The 20765-nt window shown below is 45.6% G+C and overlaps 1 protein-coding gene and 1 pseudogene across 4 annotated transcripts in view; one reads left to right on the top strand and one right to left on the bottom strand.

The window, feature by feature from the left end:
• The window catches only part of BCL2L11 (BCL2 like 11), a 94681-nt gene that overhangs the window by 57667 nt on the left and 16249 nt on the right, over positions 1-20765 (bottom strand). The window lies entirely within an intron of this gene.
• LOC114594797 (serine/threonine-protein phosphatase PP1-gamma catalytic subunit A pseudogene) lies at positions 4935-6407 on the top strand (annotated as a pseudogene).

The raw sequence follows: 20765 nt of genomic DNA, 5'->3' as shown, positions 1-20765 counted from the left end.
TGGTTGCCCTCCTCTGGACACGTTCCAGTTTGTCAGTGTCCTTCTTGAACTGTGGTGCCCAGAACTGGACACAGTACTCCAGGTGAGGTCTGACCAGAGCAGAATACAGTGGCACTATTACTTCCCTTGATCTAGATGCTATACTCCTATTGATGCAGCCCAGAATTGCATTGGCTCTTTTAGCTGCCGCGTCACACTGTTGGCTCATGTCAAGTTTGTGGTCAACCAAGACTCCTAGATCCTTTTCACATGTACTGCTCTCAAGCCAGGTGTCACCCATCTTGTATTTGTGCCTCTCAATTTTTTTGCCCAAGTGCAATACTTTACATTTTTTCCTGTTAAAATTCATCTTGTTTGTTTTGGCCCAGTTCTCTAATCTGTCAAGGTCGTTTTGAAGTGTGATCCTGTCCTCTGGGGTGTTAGCCACCCCTCCCAGTTTGGTGTCATCTGCAAATTTGATCAGGATGCCCTTGAGTCCATCACCCAAGTCGTTGATAAAGATGTTGAATAAGACCGGGCCCAAGACAGAACCCTGTGGCACCCCACTAGTCACTCTTCTAACCCCTCTGAGGGGTTATATAACCCCTCTGAACAACATCAGTAGCGAGATTGGACCAGGAAGCACCGCAGATCACACAAAGTAGAACAAATCACCACCTGCATAGAATTAATTGTGTCCAGAACATTATTGTCGACGAAGCACTAGCTTGGAGGGGCCCTGTGTGGTAATTTGCAATATATTGACAAATATTTTTTGCTCCCAGTTTTTCAGCCAACAGGAACTGCAAAAAGAGTTCCCCTCCGTTAAGTAGGCGGGGAGAATCCCTGATACATACTAGTGGAAAGACCTAGATCTATTAGACTTAAGTTAGAGCAGGGGAGATTTTGGTTGCTCATTAGGGACGCTTCTTGATAGAACAGTTTGATGATGGAAGGAGTGGGCACACTGTCCATCACGACGTCTGAGCAGGTGTTTGTAGGGCAGGGGTCAGCAACCCGCGGCTCCGGAGCCGCATGTGGCTCTTTTACACCTTTGCTGTGGCTCCGGGGCGGATACTAGCGAGGGGAGGAGGCGCATTGTGCGCCCCGACACTCCCCACTGTGGCGGGTGCTGTACTGACAGTGACGTCGCATGGGGGCGGTGCGTGTGTCAGTAACGCACCGTCCCGACGTCACCTTCCCGCCCGCTGTCAGATCGGAGGGCAGTGGCGTGCATGCTTTAAATGTCGCAATGGTTTTGCAGCTCCCAGTTTTTTCCCCCTTTGGAAACGGGTCCAAGTGGCTCTTTTTGTCTTAAAGGTTGCAGACCCCTGTAGGGGATGACGTAGCTGTGGGCATTCCATCAACCTAAACCTATACTAAGATGAAGTGTCCAGGGCCAAATGTTACAGTGTAGACATGTGTAAAGGTAAAGGGACCCCTGGCCATTAGGTCTGGTCGCGGACGATTCTGGGGTTGCGGCGCTCATCTCGCTTTATTGGCCGAGGGAGCCAGCGTACAGCTCCCGGGTCATGTGGCCAGCATGACTAAGCCGCTTCTGGTGAACCAGAGCAGCGCACGGAAACGCCATTTACCTTCCTGCTGGAGTGGTACCTATTTACTTGCACTTTGACGTGCTTTCAAACTGCTATGTTGGCAGGAGCAGGGACAGAGCAACGGGAGCTAACCCCCGTCGCAGGGATTCGAACCGCTGACCTTTTGATCAGCAAGCCTTAGGCTCTGTGGTTTAACCCACAGCACCACCCGCGTCCCTTGTAGACATGTGTAATGTTGTCCAAAAGGCTACGTCTTCAAAGCAACCTCAGGAGGGGCAAATGTGCAGTGGAGAGGTGATGGGATAGGAGAGGGTGCTTCACCATCTCCCCCAACTTTCCCCCTTTAAGCTCTCCGCTTCCAACTGATTTCGCCATCACTGGGGGTTGATTTGCAACAGAGAATCAGCAGAGGGGTGGCTTTACCCTTTACCTACCTCCTGTTTTCTCCCAAACCCCTTGTGGGGGTGGACATATTTGTCAATTTGTGTTTCTCTCATTTTCTCATTCCTCCAGTCTTAAGTCTCCACATTTCTGCATCTGTCTGCAATTTTTTTTAAGTCCTCATGAAAATTTCCAAGCATTTTAGTGCCAGTTTCTCCCAATACGCACATTTTTGTATGCTGTTTCGCCTGAGAGACACATTTATGCAATTGAATAGAATGCCTTTTATTTATTATTTTCACTAATACACACATTTCATGCACACTCCCCCCAAATACGGACTTTTTTGTACACAGTATTTGGTTAATGAACTGCACCACAGTGTGAATTTTGAAGGATACCTATTTCAGCTTGCACGTTGTTTTGGAATGTGCGAAATAGGCAGGTTCACATTAAAATCCCAGCCAAACTAAATTTCTCTTCCATCCCTAACATCTCTCATCTGCCCCAACCTGCAAGCAGATTTGCCGCTTGAAACCAGCCCATTTCAAGGATGCTTTTTGCAGCAGAGCAGTAGCTGTTGTGTTAACCTTATAAGTGGCTCTGGTATAATCTGTAGTTTGGGTCTCAGAATACCCACTCTGGGAGACAGGAAACCTGGCTAGGCATTAGCTCTGCTCAGAAATCACACTACTGTCAGATGAGTTTAAATAGAGAACCAGCTGAGATCTCTTGAGAATTATCTGCATTCCCTGGTAGTAGTTGTTGACACCCACTTTCCTGTCATACCCAAACTCGAGAGACGGTAGTTGTGCTCATTAACCACCAGTCCGCCATCCTTACTCAGCGATGACAGTATTATCCCTGCAGAAGGGGAGGACTCAGCAATGATAAATGTGCTTTCTTGCCAGTCCCCCCACAAGAGCAATTAAAAGTGTTACTATCCCATATGGAGTATTTTATTTAAGTAACATGGCTGCCTTCATTAATAAAGTGAGGTGCTCCAGAGCTGGACATCTTTCTCCCTGCTGGTAAGGGGAGTCAAAAAGTAGCTAAAAAGAACAGCGTAAATATATTGTAAGTAAGACACATCTTACTGTCTGCTTCTGTGTCCAGGGGCTTTCTAGTGAAAGGTTCCGAAGCTGCTCGCCTGATTTGTACAGTGGCGTTGTTTCAAAGCTCATAAAAATCAGGCAATATTTATTTATTCCAACAATGTACAGTGGTACCTCGGGTTACATACGCTTCAGGTTACATACGCTTCAGGTTACAGACTCCGCTAACCCAGAAATAGTGCTTCAGGTTAAGAACTTTGCTTCAGGATGAGAACAGAAATCGTGCTCCGGCGCCGCAGCAGCAACAGGAGGCCCCATGAGCTAAAGTGGTGCTTCAGGTTAAGAACAGTTTCAGGTTAAGAACAGACCTCCGGAACGAATTAAGTACTTAACCCGAGGTACCACTGTATACCTCACTTACAATATTCTCTCAGCAGTGCACAAGAAACTCAATACAATGCAAATAAAAATGAGTTAAACACCAGAATTCAGTAGACGCTGGAAGCTCAATAGGGAGAGGGCCTGTCTGACTTCAAACAGAAGGGAATTCTATAAAATTCGGCCCATGATGCTGAATGCACCATTCCTACTGGTTACAAGCCATACATCTAAGCCATGGGGACGACTACTATAACTGTGACTCCTCCTAAGACCTCAGTGGTCAGGCAGTGATGTAAGGGATGAAGAGGTCCTTGGGCAATACAGTGGATGCTCGGGTTGCGAACGTGATCCGTGCGGGATGCATGTTCGCAACCTGCAGCGTTCGCAACCCGCGTCTGCACATTCGCTGCTTGCGATTTGGAGCTTCTGCACATGCACAAAGCGCGGTTTAGTGCTTCTGCGCATGTGCGAGCGCCAAAACCCGGAAGTAAAGTGGTGCCCCGCAAGACGAATGCCTCGCAAGACGAAAAACCCGCAAGACGAAAGGGTTTTCCGTTGCGGAGGCGCTTCGCAGGACGAATTTCCCTATGGGCTTGCTTCGCAAGACTCGTCTTGCGAGTCTCGCCATTTCCCCCCCGCTTTCCCCCCCTTTTTCAAAGCCGCTAAGCCGTTAATAGCCTTTTAACAGCTTAGTCACTAAGCCTTTAATAGCCGCTAAGCCGCTAAATCGCTAATAGCGCTAATCCTCTTAGCCGCTAATGGGGTTGCTTCGCAAGACGAAAAAACCGCTAGACGAAGAGAATCGCGGAACGGATTCTTTTCGTCTTGCGAGGCACCACTGTAACCCGTTCCGGTACTTCCGGGTTTCAGTGATCTGCAACCCGAAAAAACGCAACCTGAAGCAGCTGTAACCTGAGGTATGACTGTAATTGTTCAATTCATTAAAAAGTGCTTATGGGTCTTGTAACCCTAAGGTCTTCCATATTAATTATCCATGGCCTGGCATGGGACTGGCTAGCCTCTTTTTGACATCACAGCGGCCAAAAAAAGCAACAGAAGAGGTGGTTGTGTCACCTCTGGTTGGCCAGACTCGGTGGTCTGGTTCGCATGTCATTGTAAGCCAAACTACTGCCTCTCGGGTCTGCACAAACATGCAGGCTCCTGGAGAGGAGCTTGCAGCCACTGTGTTCCCTCGCCATTTTTATTTCTGTGCTGCTCTGAACTCAGGCAAGGTTTAGCAGGTTGTCTGAACCTGAGTTTGCAGTTAAGTCACCTCCTCTCTAACCATGAGCTGTAACCAAGGTTTGATAAGCTAGGAGGGAGTTGAAACATGATAATGCCTTTGGTGAATCTGTGAGGAGACCCTATATAGTGCAGGTCCACACCATCTCAAAAACTGATATTGTAGATCAGTTGGGTGGTATTCAAAAAATTACCATTTTCTGCTGCTGCCCCCTGCACTCTGGAATGCCCTTCCTTCTGCTGCATGCGAAGAAGAAACCAGCTGTTTCAGGCATCTTGTGAAAACACTTTTTTTTTACCCAGGCTTACCCTGACTCATAAGATTGGATGCTATATGGCAATGGTGGATATTGACAAGCTCGACATCGACAGCATCATCCAACGGCCGCTGGAGTTAAGAGGGTCAAAACCCGGTAAAAATGTGCAACTTCAAGAGAACGAAATAAGAGGATTATGCTTGAAATCTCGAGAAATCTTTCTCAGTCAACCCATTCTGTTAGAACTTGAAGCACCGCTTAAAATATGTGGCGATATCCATGGACAATACTATGATTTACTTCGACTCTTTGAATATGGAGGTTTCCCACCAGAAAGCAACTATCTATTTCTTGGTGACTATGTTGATAGAGGGAAACAATCTTTAGAAACAATTTGTCTTTTACTGGCCTACAAGATAAAATACCCAGAGAATTTTTTCCTCCTTAGAGGGAACCATGAATGTGCCAGCATTAATAGAATTTATGGCTTCTACGATGAATGTAAAGGAAGATACAACATCAAGCTGTGGAAAACCTTTACAGACTGCTTTAATTGTTTACCAATTGCAGCCATTGTGGATGAGAAAATATTCTGCTGTCATGGAGGCTTATCGCCAGACCTCCAATCAATGGAACAAATCCGACGAATTATGCGGCCTACTGATGTGCCAGATCAAGGCCTCCTTTGTGATCTGCTGTGGTCTGACCCTGACAAAGATGTCCTGGGATGGGGAGAAAATGACAGAGGAGTTTCTTTCACGTTTGGAGCTGAAGTGGTTGCAAAGTTCCTTCATAAACATGATTTGGATCTTATATGCAGAGCTCATCAGATTTTGAAGCCTGCCGAGAAGAAGAAGCCCAATGCTAGCCGGCCTGTAACACCACCCAGGGGTATGATCACAAAACAAGCAAAGAAATAATCACTCTTGGCCCTGCCTAGTTGGGACTTGTACTATAGTATATAATCATTTTTTTAAAACGGTAACTTGTATCTGTCAGCTTGCTAAGACTAGATTAATGTGTTTGTGGGTTGTTGTTGTTTTTTTCATTTTGATGGATGGCGTTTGCTGGTTGTAACAGCAAATGAGACTTTCTCCCTTCTCAAGAAGAGTTTTTTAAAATTCTTATGTTCATTTGAAGAGAGAAAAAAAATGCTTTTTTCCCTTATTTTTCCAGCTGTATACTTCACAGCAACTTATCCTGTCATTCCGGGTAATTGTACAATTGACTCCTTGAACCTGTACAGACCAGGTGGTGTGTGATGCCTGCTTTTCTTTTAGGACCTTAAGAGGCACTAGTGTGCTGCAAGACTAGGAAACTGATTACTGTCGAATTGCATATTGTTTATACAAACCACTGTGAATGTCTTTTATTTTATTGTTTTAAAGGGATTGCTTTTTTTCTTGTCATGTGCACTAGTTACGTTGCTGTCAGCATTTTGAAACCACCCCATAACCTTTGCCAGCTTCCCTGGTATGATGTATATTTTAATTCAAGCACACTTCCCTCCCATATACTTCAAAATGACAATTAAAGCCATTATTTTAAAAAAAAAAGTCTCCTTGTGCTTCCCTTTTAAGCCTCTGAGATTGTGGACTTAAAATTGGAGGGGGCAGGGATTTTTTTCAGCTGGAGCTCCAGCACCTCTCAGGTGGACACCATTGCCATTCTAAGAGAACAAGTGAGAAGCTCATGGAGAGCTCTGGCAGCCAATGTGGTGTAGTGGTTAAGAGCGGTGGACTCATAATCTGGTGAACCGGGTTCGCGTCTCCGCTCCTCCACATGCAGCTGCTGGGTGACCTTCGGCTAGTCACACTTCTCTGAGACTCCTTAAAGGTAAAGGTAAAGAGACCCCTAACTGTTAGGTCCAGTCGCAGACAACTCTGGGGTTGCAGCGCTCATCTTGAAGAGAAGAAGAGTTTGGATTTGATATCCCGCTTTATCACTACCCGAAGAAGTCTCAAAGCGGCTAACATTCTCCTTTCCCTTCCTCTCCCACAACACTCTGTGAGGTGAGTGGGGCTGAGAGACTTCAGAGAAGCGTGACTAGCCCAAGGTCACCCAGCAGCTGCATGTGGAGGAGCGGAGACGCGAACCCGGTTCACCAGATTACGAGTCCACCACTCTTAACCACTACACCACACTGGCATCTCATCTTCCTTTACTGGCCAAGGGAGCTGGCGTACAGCTTCTGACTAAGCCGCTTCTGGCGAACCAGAGAAGCGCACAGAAACGCTGTTTACCTTTCCGCTGGAGGTGGTACTTAAAGCAGGATATCAAATCCAAACTCCTCCTCCTCCTCCTCCTCTTCTTCTAGAAAAATAGCACTAAGGGGGAGACTTGCAAAGGGCTCAGCTTTCCCCTTCTCTTTTTAAGTCTCCAATTTCCCTTTAAGTCTCCAAAACTGGAGACTCCAACCTTGGAGACTTAAAGCGGAGTAGAAGGAGACTCACAAAGCCTGCAGTTGATTTTCCCCATGGGTTAACATCCCTCCATAAAAAAAGGATTCCCCATCCCTGAGCTATGGAATTTTAGCCATAGGGGTGGGGTGGGAAATGCAGCTAAAGGAAGACATTTCAGAGGCATATAAAATCATGCATGATGTGGGGAAGTAGGGTAAGAGAGCTTCTGCTCCAACTCCCCAAGCCCCATGCGAATGGAGGAGGATTATGGGAGTTTGAGTCTAGCAACATCCGGAAAACACTACGTTGGCTCCGCCTGCTTTAAGTTGTTCGGTTCACTTGTTATATTCTTTGCTTCATTTGGCTTTTTGCAGCTGCATCTCTATCTAGGTTTGCCAAGCAGAAACACACACACACACACACACACACACACACTGCAAATCTAAAAGAAAATATTTGCCCTTCACAGTAATTTACATTTTGTTCCTCAGCGCCACATACAGATTGTTTTGTGGGTGGATGATTTTTTTTTTTTGGCAACATTTTACTTTGCAACTATGGATATTTGTCATATGGTTATCTCAGTTGCTTTTGTGGTTTGACATTAAGGCAGCTTCCTATTGCTCTAGGATGCTCTGAGAACGGAGGCTTGCAACATCACCTAGCTGGTTTACAAAATTAATTCCAATTTCCCATCAAATTTCAAAAGATGCGTAGGGCCTTTCCACAAAGAAATCAAACGTGTTTCCCCAGCCACTTGTTATTATTCTGTTAGTGTGAATAACTCCTGATGTGCTTCTCCTGACTATCATACACTACCCAACTGCTCCACCATGATGCTCACACAAACCACATTCCACACAGCATGACCCAAGAGTGGTGGATAGGGTCCATCTGGGGACCCTGTGGGCTTGACTTGTATTTCAGGTACCTGCAACTACGACTGGACTACTGTCACCTGCTGTGTGTGTGTGTCTTCCCTTGGGATTGATCCTGAAGCTGCAGCTGGTGCAGAATGCTGTGCCCAGTTTGTGGAGTGGAGCTCCTGGAAGCACACATATTACACCTGTGCTGGGGGAGCTTCACTGGCTGCCAATTAGATAATGGGCATGTGCTCAAGGTCTTGCTGTCTAACATATGAAGCCTTGAACAACTAGGGACCGGTTTACCTGAAGGACCACTTATTCCTGTATAGGCCTCTAAGATCACTCAGATCAGCTGGGGAAATTCTACTTGTGGCACCCCACCAGGCAGAACATCATAGGGAGGTGAGCCCAAAGCAGGCATTTTCTGTTTTTACCACTGTACTGTGGAATGCGCTTCCCTCTGCCATAAGTGAAGTGGCAACCGTCACTTGCTTCAGAAATCTTTTGAAGACTTTGCTTTCTACCCAGGGTTTTCCTGACCATTGAAGCTGGACCCCATTTTATGTTATTGAAACCTCTGCAATTTAGTTTTATATGCTTTTATGTGTTTTAATATTGCTGTTTTCCTGGGTTCTGGTTGCATTTTTGTTTTAATGTTTTATTTATATATGTTTGTTTTTAGACTTACAGGTAGGTAGCCGTGTTGGTCTACCGTGGTCGAAACAAAATAAAAAAATTCCTTCCAGTAGCACCTTAGAGACCAACTAAGTTTGTCATTGGTATGAGCTTTCGTGTGCAGGCACAGATTTGTGTGCATGTATCTGAAGAAGTGTGCTTGCACACGAATGCTCATACCAATGACAAACTTAGTTGGTCTCTAAGGTGCTACTGGAAGGAAATTTTTTTGTTTTGTTTTTAGACTGTACATCATGACTGTGTCATCCAAACCCTAAAGCAGGGGTCAGCAAACGTTTTCAGCAGGGGGCTGGTCCACTGTCCCTCAGACCTTGTGGGGGGCCAGACTATATTGGGGGGGGGGATGCAAGAGCACCACAAGCCCCGGTGGCTGCTTACCTGTGTCTTGCGAGCGGCAGGGTCTGGTGGCAATGGCGGCAGAGGGACGATGAACAACGTGCAAAAGGGCTCCGGAGAGGGGCTGCTTAAAATGGCGGCCACTCGAGCGCTACTGCTCCTAACACCAGCAAAACCCAGATCCCTTCCTCCTCTAGGCAGGGCGGGGAGAAGCCAGGAGGAGGGAGGGAGGAGGCTCTGGTGGCACTGCCGTCTGAGGGAGAGGGAAAGAAGGCACCCGCTGGTAATCCACGCGGCGATTCCCTGACCGTCCATGGGCCAGATCCAGAAGGCAATTGGGCCTGATCCAGTTTGCTGACCCATGCCCCTAAACTGTGGTTAATGTTAACGGTACTTTGTTTAAACATGGCAGCTCCATAAGAGATGGTTTAAAGTTGAGTTGTTTCAAACAAAACACGAGTTTGTTGGGTTTGGACAACACAAGAAGTTGCAGTTAAGCTAAACTGGAAACAAAATCTGCCCAGCTCTCCCTTGTGGCTGCACTGGATTTGTGTGTGGGATGCGCAAGCCTGAGGTTCACTGTAGCTCATTGTTGTCACACTAAACTATGGTTTAGCAAGATGTCCACACTGGGACACGGTGCAGACAGGAAAGAGCTGGCTGTACCAATGCTCTGATTCAGTAATGGCAACTTCATATGTAAGATTAGAGCCCCTGGTGTGAGACAGATTATGAAAATTACATCATTTAATTGCATTTGCCAAACTTTATATTACAATGCAAACACATAGTCATATCCTGCTCTTGCATGGGGCTCTCAGGGACTGATCAGATCCATTACCCTTATATCCAGCAATGCTTCCAAAACTATTTCACACGTCTTATATCCCGAGGTGAGAAAAGATTGACATAGATTTCAAATGGTTCCATATGACAATGACACTTTCTAACATTTCCTAAACACATTTTGCTTTCTCAAATCTCGCAAGATATCACACATACTGAAACAAGTTATGGTACAGTGTAAAGAAGGGTGGGTTTTTCTTTTCTTAATTTTTTTTTAATGGGGACAATAGTCAAATGCTCTTCCTATTTTCTCCTAACAGCTTGTTTTGGTTTCTGTGTGGGTGGCTCATGTGAGCCAAAATGTTATGGGGTAAATGTTTTGTGAGTGGAGAACAGATTGTCCTTTACAAGCTGAAATTTGAAAAATTTGCATTTTAACTATATTGTCAAGGGTAAAAAAAAAATAACAGTGGCTACTTCTTAACCTGCTGACATATAGTAGCTGTTCCTCATACGAGGACTGAAACTCAAAAGGAGAATAACAGATTATATAAACTAGAGCTAGTCGCTAGTTTTTCAAACTTAGAAGTACAGTCTACAATATTCAAGTTCTCATTGTCCCCCGCTACTTAGATCCCAACTCACACATTACAAAGAGAAAAGGTTGGGGTTTGCATGATGTGCTCAACAACATAGTAGGTTCCAGACTGGGTTACTGAAATGTGCTCTACATGGAGCTGCCCTTGAAGAGGACTTGGAAGCTTCAACTAGTCCACAATGCAGCAACCAGATTTCTGGTTAAGGTTCCATTTCAAGCTCATATCCCTCTGTTTTAAAACAGCTGTACTGGTTGCCAGTTGGTTTCTTTTTTCTTTTCCCCCCAGTTGCCACTTGGTTTCTAGGTCCAATTCAAGGTGCTCAAATAGGCCTCAAATATCTGAAAGGCCAGCTCTTTCACTACAGATTTTCTTGGGTGCTAAGATCAGCAGAAGAGGCCTTCTTGGTTGTCCACCACGCTCAGAAGCTATGGGTGGCAGCGGCTCAGGAGAGGGCATCCTCTGTGGCAGCCCCATGTTGTAGAACTCCCTTCTCAGAGAGGAGCATCTGGAACCTTTGCTATACTGGTTTCATTTTATGCTCTTTTCCCTGGTCATTGAGAGGTATACTTTGGGGGTTCACCCTGTTCTTGTGAAGTAATTTAAGAGTTCTAAACTATTTTTTTAATGTTGTATTTTAAATTGACAGCAGTCATAAAATTAAAAGACGCCTGCTTCTTGGGAGGAAAGCAATGACAAACCTAGACAGCGTCTTAAAAAGCAGAGACATCACCTTACCAACAAAGGTCCGTATAGTTAAAGCTATTGTTTAACCAGTAGTGGTGTATGGAAGGGAGAGCTGGACCATAAAGAAGGCTGATCGCCGAAGAACCGATGCTTTTGAATTATGGTGCTGGAGGAGACTCTTGAGAGTCCCATGGGCTGCAAGAAGATCAAACCTCTCCATTCTTAAGGAAATCAGCCCTGAGTGCTCTCTGGAAGGACAGATCCTGAAGCTGAGGCTCCAATATTTTGGCCACCTCATGAGAAGAGAAGACTCTCTGGAAAAGACCCTGATGTTGGGAAAGATTGAGGGCACAAGGAGAAGGGGACGACAGAGGACGAGATGGTTGGACAGTGTTATCGAAGCTACTAGCATGAGTTTGACCAAACTGCGTGAGGCAGTGGAAGACAAGAGTGCCTGGCGTGCTCTGGTCCATGGGGTCATGAAGAGTCGGACACGACTAAACGACTAAACAACAACAATTTTAAATTGCTGTGAACCTTTCTGAGACCTTAGGTTGAAGGGTGTAAAATAATAATAATAATAATAATACAGCACCATATGATACATATGTGGCCTGCCAAAAAAATGGACTGTGTGGTCTAAGAGGGTGGTCTAAAATAGCTGATGATAATCATAACAAAACTAACAATAAATGAAATGACTTTATGTTGAACTTGTATGAAATTGTGTATTCCTTCATTGCTTGCCCTGTCTCCGCTACACTTTTGGGTTCCTAAAGAAGTAATCAAGATATCAAGAAGGTCCTACACTGCAATCCTATTCACATCCACTCAGAATTAAGTCCTGTTGAATTCAATAGGGCTTACACCCACATAAGTAGTTACAGGATTGCAGCCTTATTTCGACTGAATGGCCTAGAAAACCTGAGTTATTTAAAGAGGGTTGCCCATGAAGTGTTCAGAAATTTCAATTAGCGCAAAACACTGAAACCACAATGTTGATGGGAGCTAGCTAGGCAATTCAGTTCCATCTCACCATTTCGACGTGATTTGCATTGACTGCCGATTTGTTTTGGAGCTCAATTCAAGGTGCTGGATTTAACCTTTAAAGCCCTTCCAGAGATGGGATTCCATTTGTTTCATTCTGTTTTTATTGTTGTGTGTGAGCTGCTTTGCGTTTCGTTGTGAGAAAGAATTGGAACAGATTTTTTAAAAATAAATAATATAAACAAAACAAGCACTAACGACTTGTTTTGCATCCTCCGTGCCAAATAGGCCCCTGGCTGCACCTAGAAAACCAGCAGATCAGGGATGAAGCGTAGGCCAGACTCCCTTCTCCCTAATATCTTGTGTTTCATGTGGAATGAACTTTTTGTACGGAATAAGCATTTGACCAAGTAAGCCCCTTCAGCAGTCTGCCGTGACACAATCTAGTCACATGCTTAACACCTCAGTGAGAACAAGACCTTTGTCTGAAGTGGTGTTAGTGGTTGTGGTGGTTACAGACTTTCCCTCCGATTTAATTTTAGGAGCAGAAAACAGCAAGAGAAGGTCACCGCCATCTCTTCACATCTGCAATCTATTTGCAATGAGTCGAACCAGTGCTCCTCTGTCAAAATACCTCCCTTCCCTCCAACCACATTCTTCCATGGTGACTCAGGTCAGCTATTCTCTTGGAACAAATCCATTCTGATGCTGTCCTTGTCTCTACTGGAAATTAATTCGGATATGAAGTCAAATGTTTATTTTGAAATGGCATCTCAGAAACCACGTGACTGAAACTGGACTTTACCCAGTGTGACAAAAACAACAACTTTGTTCAACGGCAAGGTGGACCTTGAAATGATGATCCTGGGATATTTCCATCTGAATGAGTAGAGGCATCACATGGTAGATTTTCCTAGCTGTGTCTTGACCCAGCCCTGACAGGGTTTTCTAGCTCACAGACACTAGCAGTGCGAGGGCAAGTGGGGCACTGCCTCACAGACCTCACTCTGCCCTGAGCCAGTCTCCACTTGCCTGCTTTTCTGCTTACAATCGGTCTAGGGCAGCCTTTCTCAACCTTGGGTCCCCAGGTGTTGTTGGACTACAACTCCTATCATCCCTGACCACTGGTCCTGTGAGCTGTGGGTGATGGGAGTTGTAGTCCAACAAAATATGGGAACCCAAGGGAGTAGCGCTCTCATCAGCTTCCCCCCCCCCCTTATAAAACCTAGCAGGGTGGAGGGAGTCAAAACTAGAAATATTTGGCGCTGTCTGTCATTGGCCCGGGCTCCACCTACTGTTGGTCTCCCCAACTTCCACCCTAACAGTCTCAAATGGGCACCAGCCACCATTGCACTACAGGCCCAAAATTAATCCTGGGCTGAAATATTCAGCTTATTGAGTTTTTACCCGATTTAGGGAGATGGGTAGAACAAAAATATGTCAAATAAATGAGTTGTTTTCAGGTGGGTGACAAAAGATGAAGTTTGGGGTGGTGCGAATGCGGCTTAATACTTTGAAAGGAGGCAGCATGTGTGTGTGTGTGTGTGTGTGTGTTTCCATATGGATTTCCCTTCATATGTAGGCCAAGCTTTTTATAGATGTGTCACGACAATCTCCACTGTAAGGTGACGAATGTGAAGAATGTCAAAGGTCAGCTCTTTTTGCACTGCTATTTTCCGCTCACATGAATATGGCTTGATAGTGCATAGTGGCTTGTACTTGACCTCCGTGGTTTCTCTGTGTTCTGTTGTTATTTATTTACCGCCCAGAGCAGTGACTGCTAAGAAAACAAAACACCCACTGTCGTTGCTTCAAGCAGTGGTAGATCTACAAACAACAGCCCTGTGCCGTGGCAAAATGCTCCAGTGGGAATGATATTAGAATCATAGAATTGTAGAGTTAGACGGGACCGTAAGGGTCATCTGGTCCTGCAATGCAGCAATGCCCAATGTGGGGCACGAACCCACAATCCTAATCTTAAGAGTCTTATGTTCTTAACCAACTGAACTAAGTAATGTTACAAAAGCCGGGTACCTGCCAAATGGTGGCAAGAGCACATGGTGTCCCGGGCACACACACAGGGTCTGTGCCCCTTTGGAGAACAGAAGACAAGGTGGAGACCGCTGTGCTTTAAGAAATATGGTTTATTCACCTATTTACACCTTCATTCCGCATGGAGGAAGTCTGCCTCCCTCCAAGATTTTTTTTAAATAATATTTTATTGAGTTTCCAAAAATAACAAAAATAAAACAACAACAATACAAATTCATAACCATACCTATTAAAATTGACTTCCCCCTAATCCCTTCCCTGGTTCCGTTTTATAGCATCATACCGCATGTCCAATGTAATTTAAAAACCATTGATATTACTCACTGTCCATTCATAATGTCACTACAAGTAGTTCTAAAAGGTAAAGGTAAAGGTACCCCTGCCCGTACGGGCCAGTCTTGACAGACTCTAGGGTTGTGCGCCCATCTCACTCAAGAGGCCGGGGGCCAGCGCTGTCCATAGACACTTCCGGGTCACGTGGCCAGCGTGACATCGCTGCTCCGGCGAGCCAGAGCCGCACACGGAACGCCGTTTACCTTCCTGCTAGTAAGCGGTCCCTATTTATCTACTTGCACCCGGGGGTGCTTTCGAACTGCTAGGTTGGCAGGCGGTGGGACCGAGCAACGGGAGCGCACCCCGCCGCGGGGATTCGAACCGCCGACCTTTCGATCGGCAAGCCCTAGGCGCTGAGGCTTTTACCCACAGCGCCACCCGCATCAACTGTAACACATCAGCAAATAATACTACAGTGATACAAATACATTTTCCTACGTGAAGGTTTTAATGTTTGATGTTTTTATATGTGCTGTAAGCCGCCCAGAGTGGCAGGTTATAAATGGGTGAGGTAGTAGTAGTAGTAGTAATAGTAGTAGTAGTAGTAGTAGTAGCAGTAATAATAATAATAATAATAATAATAATAATAATAATAATAATAATAATAATATTTAGGGGGATCCCCCTCACCTATATCTTTAACAGTATATTACATCAAAAAACATTTTGGAGAGATTGCCATGTAGTTGGGCTGCTGTTTTTTTTGGGGGGGGGTAGTTTCCCCCCATATTTTTTAAAAAGGTAAACCCTTTGCTGCCTCTCAGTAAGCCCTCCCCAAATAAAATATGTGCCTCCACCCACCTCAAAGTGGTCCCAAATGCCTCACCTTTTGTGGGAAAGGTGAATCCCATGAAAGCGGGAGGGAGATTAATAATAATAATAATAATAATAATAATAATAATGTGTTAGGTGCAAACCTGTCAGGGTTCAACCCTGGGTAAGAACCTCCCTGCCTCAGGCCCAAAGGTTCCCAGATCAGCTGCCTGGGTTCCTGGCTGTCTCTCAGACAACCCCCTCTCATTTCCTCTAGGGCCAGAGGAGCAGAGGAGATGGCAAGCCGGTCAAGGACTTCACAGTCACCTCCAAGTGCTGGGCCAATTGCACATAAGGCTGTGTGTGGGTGGAGGGAAGTGCATGGAAACCCTTACTCTGATCAAGCTTGGATGACAGCCAGAAAGAGGTGGATCCTGCAGCTTCTATATAAACTCCTAGTCCAGTGTGTGGTGTGTGTGTGTTTAAGCAACTACTCTTCCAAAGCAACTACTCTACTCCCAACTTAAAAATGTAAAGCGTAATGCTGGTGGTCAACAAAAGAGGTTTAAAGACTGTCTAAAGGCAAATTTTTAAAAATGAAGTATAAACACCAGCAATTGGGAAACACCTGTCTGTGAGCGCTCCAATTGGAGAACAGCCTTTACCAAAGGTGTCATGGGCTTTGAAGACACTCAAACTCAGGACGCAAGGGAGAAACGTGCTAAGAGGAAGGCATGCTTGGCAAATCCACACTGTGATCAACTCCCGCCCAGAAACCAATGTCCCCACTGTGGAAGGACGTGTGGGTCCAGAATTGGCCTCCACAGTCACTTACGGATTCATTGTTAAAACTGTGTTTATGGAAGACAATCTTATTTGGCTACGAGTGATCAACAAAGAAGAAAAAAATGGTTACTGGGGATTTTCACTCCATGAGGGGTAAACTACAAGTCCCACTGAAATCCATAGGACTTACTTTGGCATAGACATGAATAGGATTTCCCTGCAAAGTCCACAGAGGCCACTCATCCATGCTCCTTGTCTGTCTATTTGGAGGGGAGGGAATCATCCGGGGTCTTAATTGGACCCTAGGTACATGCCATCAGTTGCTAACTCCTAACTTATAATAATTGAGCCTTGTACTATGATATGGAGTCTAGATCAACTCCTGTTGTTTATTCTGGGTACATACAGTTGCAACTGAAAGTATTCAACCCCCATTGCAAATCAGGTTTATTATCAAAATTTACAGGCTTTCAGCTGTTTGCAATGAGCAAATCAAACAAAAGCAATCAAAGTAGCTCAACGCAGCAGATGCCGCAGACCTAGCCGCTGCCAGTCACAGAAAACAAGGCTGGCGATATGGATGTAATGGTTGCAGAAGGCAGCTTTGCATGTGTGACGTTAACATATATGAGAGAGTGCTGGAGGGGAAATAGTTAAATAGGTTGCACAGACAGGACCCAGGGGGGTGGAGTCAGTGGGTCTATAAAACTAGTTCTGGGAGGAGTTCGTTGGGAGTTGTGGGTGGGTAGTTGGTTGGATTCCGTGGGTTGGCTGGTTGGGAAAGGCAGTTGGTAATAGAGAGACAGTTAGGGCAGTGGGTTCTTGAGTGTGGGGAGGTAGAAGAGATAAAGAGAGGAAAATAAGACTAAGAAAGTAAAGAGCAACAACGTTTGGAATGCTGTAAAAGTTTTGTTTGTGTCTGAAATAAAATACACTCTTTTTTATTAATTGAAAAGCTGACTGAGACTGAAGTGATTTTACCAGGGAGGACCTGGTTGGTGGCAGCGGATTAGTGGTGCATGGGTCAATAGTCCGTGAGACGACTGGGGGCTTCGTACGAACGCCACAGCATGTTACAGGGTTATTGAGATAATATATATGAAGTTTTAGATCAACCTTCTGCACCCCCGAGTTATTTATTTTTTTACTACAATTCCCATCAGCCCTAATCAACATGGTCAATGGTCTGGGGTGATGGGAGTTGTAGTCCAACAGCATATGGAGGGCAACAGGTTGTGGGAGGCAGTGCAGCATCAAACCTAAGTATTGTAATTAGTTCTAGATGTGAGTTGATTAGGATTTTAACAATTCCAAACAGTCAACATGGATCTCCCAGCCTGTCTTTGTATTTCTTCCTATTAAAATCCATGTACATGAGAATCCAGTCATCATTTGAGATGGCAGACATATCTGCCGTTACCATGAGGCTGTCCAATGACACCTTATCAGTCTTTCTCTGGCTAGTTGTCACATTAGCACGACCCTCCAAGACATTTTGGAGGGGCGGAGGATTGCGTGTCACAGCTAGCAGACGTCGTAGGATTCACAGTGTCAATTACAGAGAGGGGAGGTGGATGAGCTGAGCACTCTGGGAATTGTGCTAGACCACAGCTGTTTTCGCCAAGCTTCTGGTAGACACCATGTCAAAGAACTCAGTGTTGTATTTTTCTAAATCCCATCTGATGAAACTGCCACAAGGCTGGCCTTCAAAGAGGCTATGGAGTTGTAAATGGCTGTGTCTTGACATGTATGATCAGATTTCAAAGCGAAGCACAGGACTAATGGCCAATTAGAACTGTTCCCTTTGGACATGGGCTCGCCCAAGCGATCATGTCAAATGAAACTTTAGAAGCTGAGGATTCTCCAAGCGGCTCTTTCTGTCTTCTCAGAGCTGTAGTGTTGACATTCTAAAACATCTTATTGTTCCATTTGTGAAGGAAGATGTCACAAAGCCAGTAACCGATCAACTTAAAAGAAAACTTTTCTAAAATTCGGACCCAGCCTGGGAATGACTTTCGCACATGAGTACAGAAGTAGATTTACCTTTCCATGTTGACCACTGTATTCACAGTTCCTGTTAACTTCCTTCCCACATGAAAAAGAACACCTCACTGTACGTGACCATGGTGGTGGTTGATATCGGCACCTTCCCCCATACAGATATGGGGCAACCAATCAGGGGAAGCATGTCCACACCCTTTTGGGGTCCTGTCTTTTGGATGTGGCAGCTACTTTGTGTTGTGCCACTCCACCAAGGTAGCCATTTTGTAATAAGCCATGCTTCCACAGCAGCCATTTTGTGACTTGCACCCACAGCATTTTCTCAGAATTCCTAATGTACCTGCAGTGCTAGCCCAAAAAGGTTGCAAGCCCCTGGGGACGTAAGCCCCACTGAACACAGTGGGTCTGATGTCTGTGTAAACATGTGTATTGTTAAGCAGAATGCATATGAAAAAGCAACACAGGCAACTCCCAATTTACATGGGTGTTACGTTCCGTGCCTCTGCACATGAAACCAAAATCGTGTATATTGGGAGCACCCTGGAGGGGCACAGCTGGCAAACTATAGCTCCCAGACATCTTTGGCAAAAGCCATGTCACAGGGACTAAGGCCCCATCTGTACTAGACATTTAAAGCAGTATTGTGTCACTTCAAACAGTCATGGCTTCAGGGTGCTGAGAGTTGCTGGATTTGGCTTCAGTGGCACCCAGGATTCCATAACTGGAAGCCGTAACTGTTTAAAGTGGTACGGTACTGCTTTAAATGCATAGTGCAGGCAGAGACTGAGAGAGAACTTCAAGTTCTCATTGCGGCTCAAGGAAACGGTGACAATTTTACACTGCCCATGACCACGCTACAGGCCCAGGCTTTTCGGAGGTTCCCCGTTGTCCTTGCTGTATGCATGAAGTCTAACGCCCACGCTTGGCAGGGCTTTGGGCCACGCATAGAACTTCCATTACAAAAGTGTGAAAAGTGCTACCAGGTGATTCTTTCTGCTTGTTCTAGGATTTGTTCGGTTTTTCTTAATACCAAAAGCAACGATCCTCGGAGTGTGTCACTGGTCTTTAGAGAGTAGGCTGATCACGTGACTTCTACTTTCTGTTTCCAGCTGCCACATAACATTAAAAGAAACTAACACTTAATGCTTTCCTTAATATTACTTTCCATATTTCTCTAGAGTTGCCATGGGAATATTAGGTGATCACGACTAGAAGAGAAAGTGATCTAAGAGGAAACCATTTCCCTATCTAGCCATTATTCATCATAATTAAATAGCAGAAAACTACTTTCGCTGGAACTGGCGTGGACACAGTTACCCCCCTCCCTCACTTTCCTCTTTTACTTTACCATTTGTTCATTTTTTTAAAAATCCAAGCCTCAACTCTTGATAGAGAGCATGGGCTCGAATTTTATATACTGCTTACATTACAAAACAGGTGGGGAACAATTTTCCAATCTGAGGGCTGTGTTTTGTGCCATCTTCTGGGGCCACATGTCAGTGGAGGGCAGGGCCGGAAGCAAGGGTATGTGGAGCGAGGAATGTACAGTTTATCTTCGTACAGTAGGCTAGTTCCTCCACCACATGCCCATCTTCATCCTCCACCCAGGCAATCAAAACAGCTTATCAGAATTTGAGGGCACATTTCAGTCAGGCAGATTGGAATGTGGGTGGCTCTGTGGGTTAAACCACAGAGCCTAGGATTTGCCGATCAGAAGGTCGGTGGTTCGAATCCCCGTGACAGGGTGAGCTCCTGCTGCTCGGTCCCTGCTCCTGCCAACCTAGCAGTTCGAAAGCACGTCAAAGTGCAAGTAGATAAATAGGTACCGCTCTGGCGGGAAGGTAAACGGCGTTTCCGTGCGCTGCTCTGGTTCTCCAGAAGCAGCTTGGCCACATGACCCGGAAGCTGTACGCCGGCTCCCTTGGCCAATAAAGCGAGATGAGGGCCGCAACCCCAGAGTCGGTCATGACTGGACCTTATGGTCAGGGGTCCCTTTACCTTTAAACAGGCAAAAACATGGTGCAAAATAGGGCCAGTGGCTTGGGGAGGGTTTTGAGGGCCTGATAAAAGAGGCCTGGGGGGGCTGCATTTGCCTGAGGCTCCCCACCCCTGCATTAGGGAAAGGATTTATAGACTACGCTCCTAGGAAGACTGGAATTTTCCAGCAGCTGCTCAGAGGGTCCTGTGTATGAAGATTAGTAATGGATGATCAGCTTCCCGCAAGATACCCCCACAATCCAGGTGTATGTGTGAAGGCTCACATATATGGAATCAGGCCAGCTAGATAACAGGGGAATGGTGCATGTGAATAGCTGCTTGGAATGCAATTTCCCTACCCAATGCACCAGCTGGACGTGGTCAGAGATTTGTGTCTATTGGTGGTTTGAAACTGGGGAGGGAAGATGGGAGCCCATCCGCGCGCTTGCACAGTGGGCTACTTACACAGTGCTTGTGATTGAACATAGGAAGATATGAGGAGTCTTATTCACCTTTACAAATCTTTCTCTAAAACGGTGGCCTCAGGCTTCGGGGGGGGGGCAGCTTATAGTTTTTCATGTGCATCTCTATTTATCTGTCTGTGCTTCGGGTGAGGAACCTGAAAGTGGCCCTCAAAGTGTGCATTTATGTGCGGG

This window comes from Podarcis muralis, chromosome 3 (assembly GCF_964188315.1).
Source record: "Podarcis muralis chromosome 3, rPodMur119.hap1.1, whole genome shotgun sequence".
NCBI classification, from domain to species: Eukaryota; Metazoa; Chordata; class Lepidosauria; order Squamata; family Lacertidae; genus Podarcis; species Podarcis muralis.
This window is presented reverse-complemented; position numbering and strand designations above follow the sequence as displayed.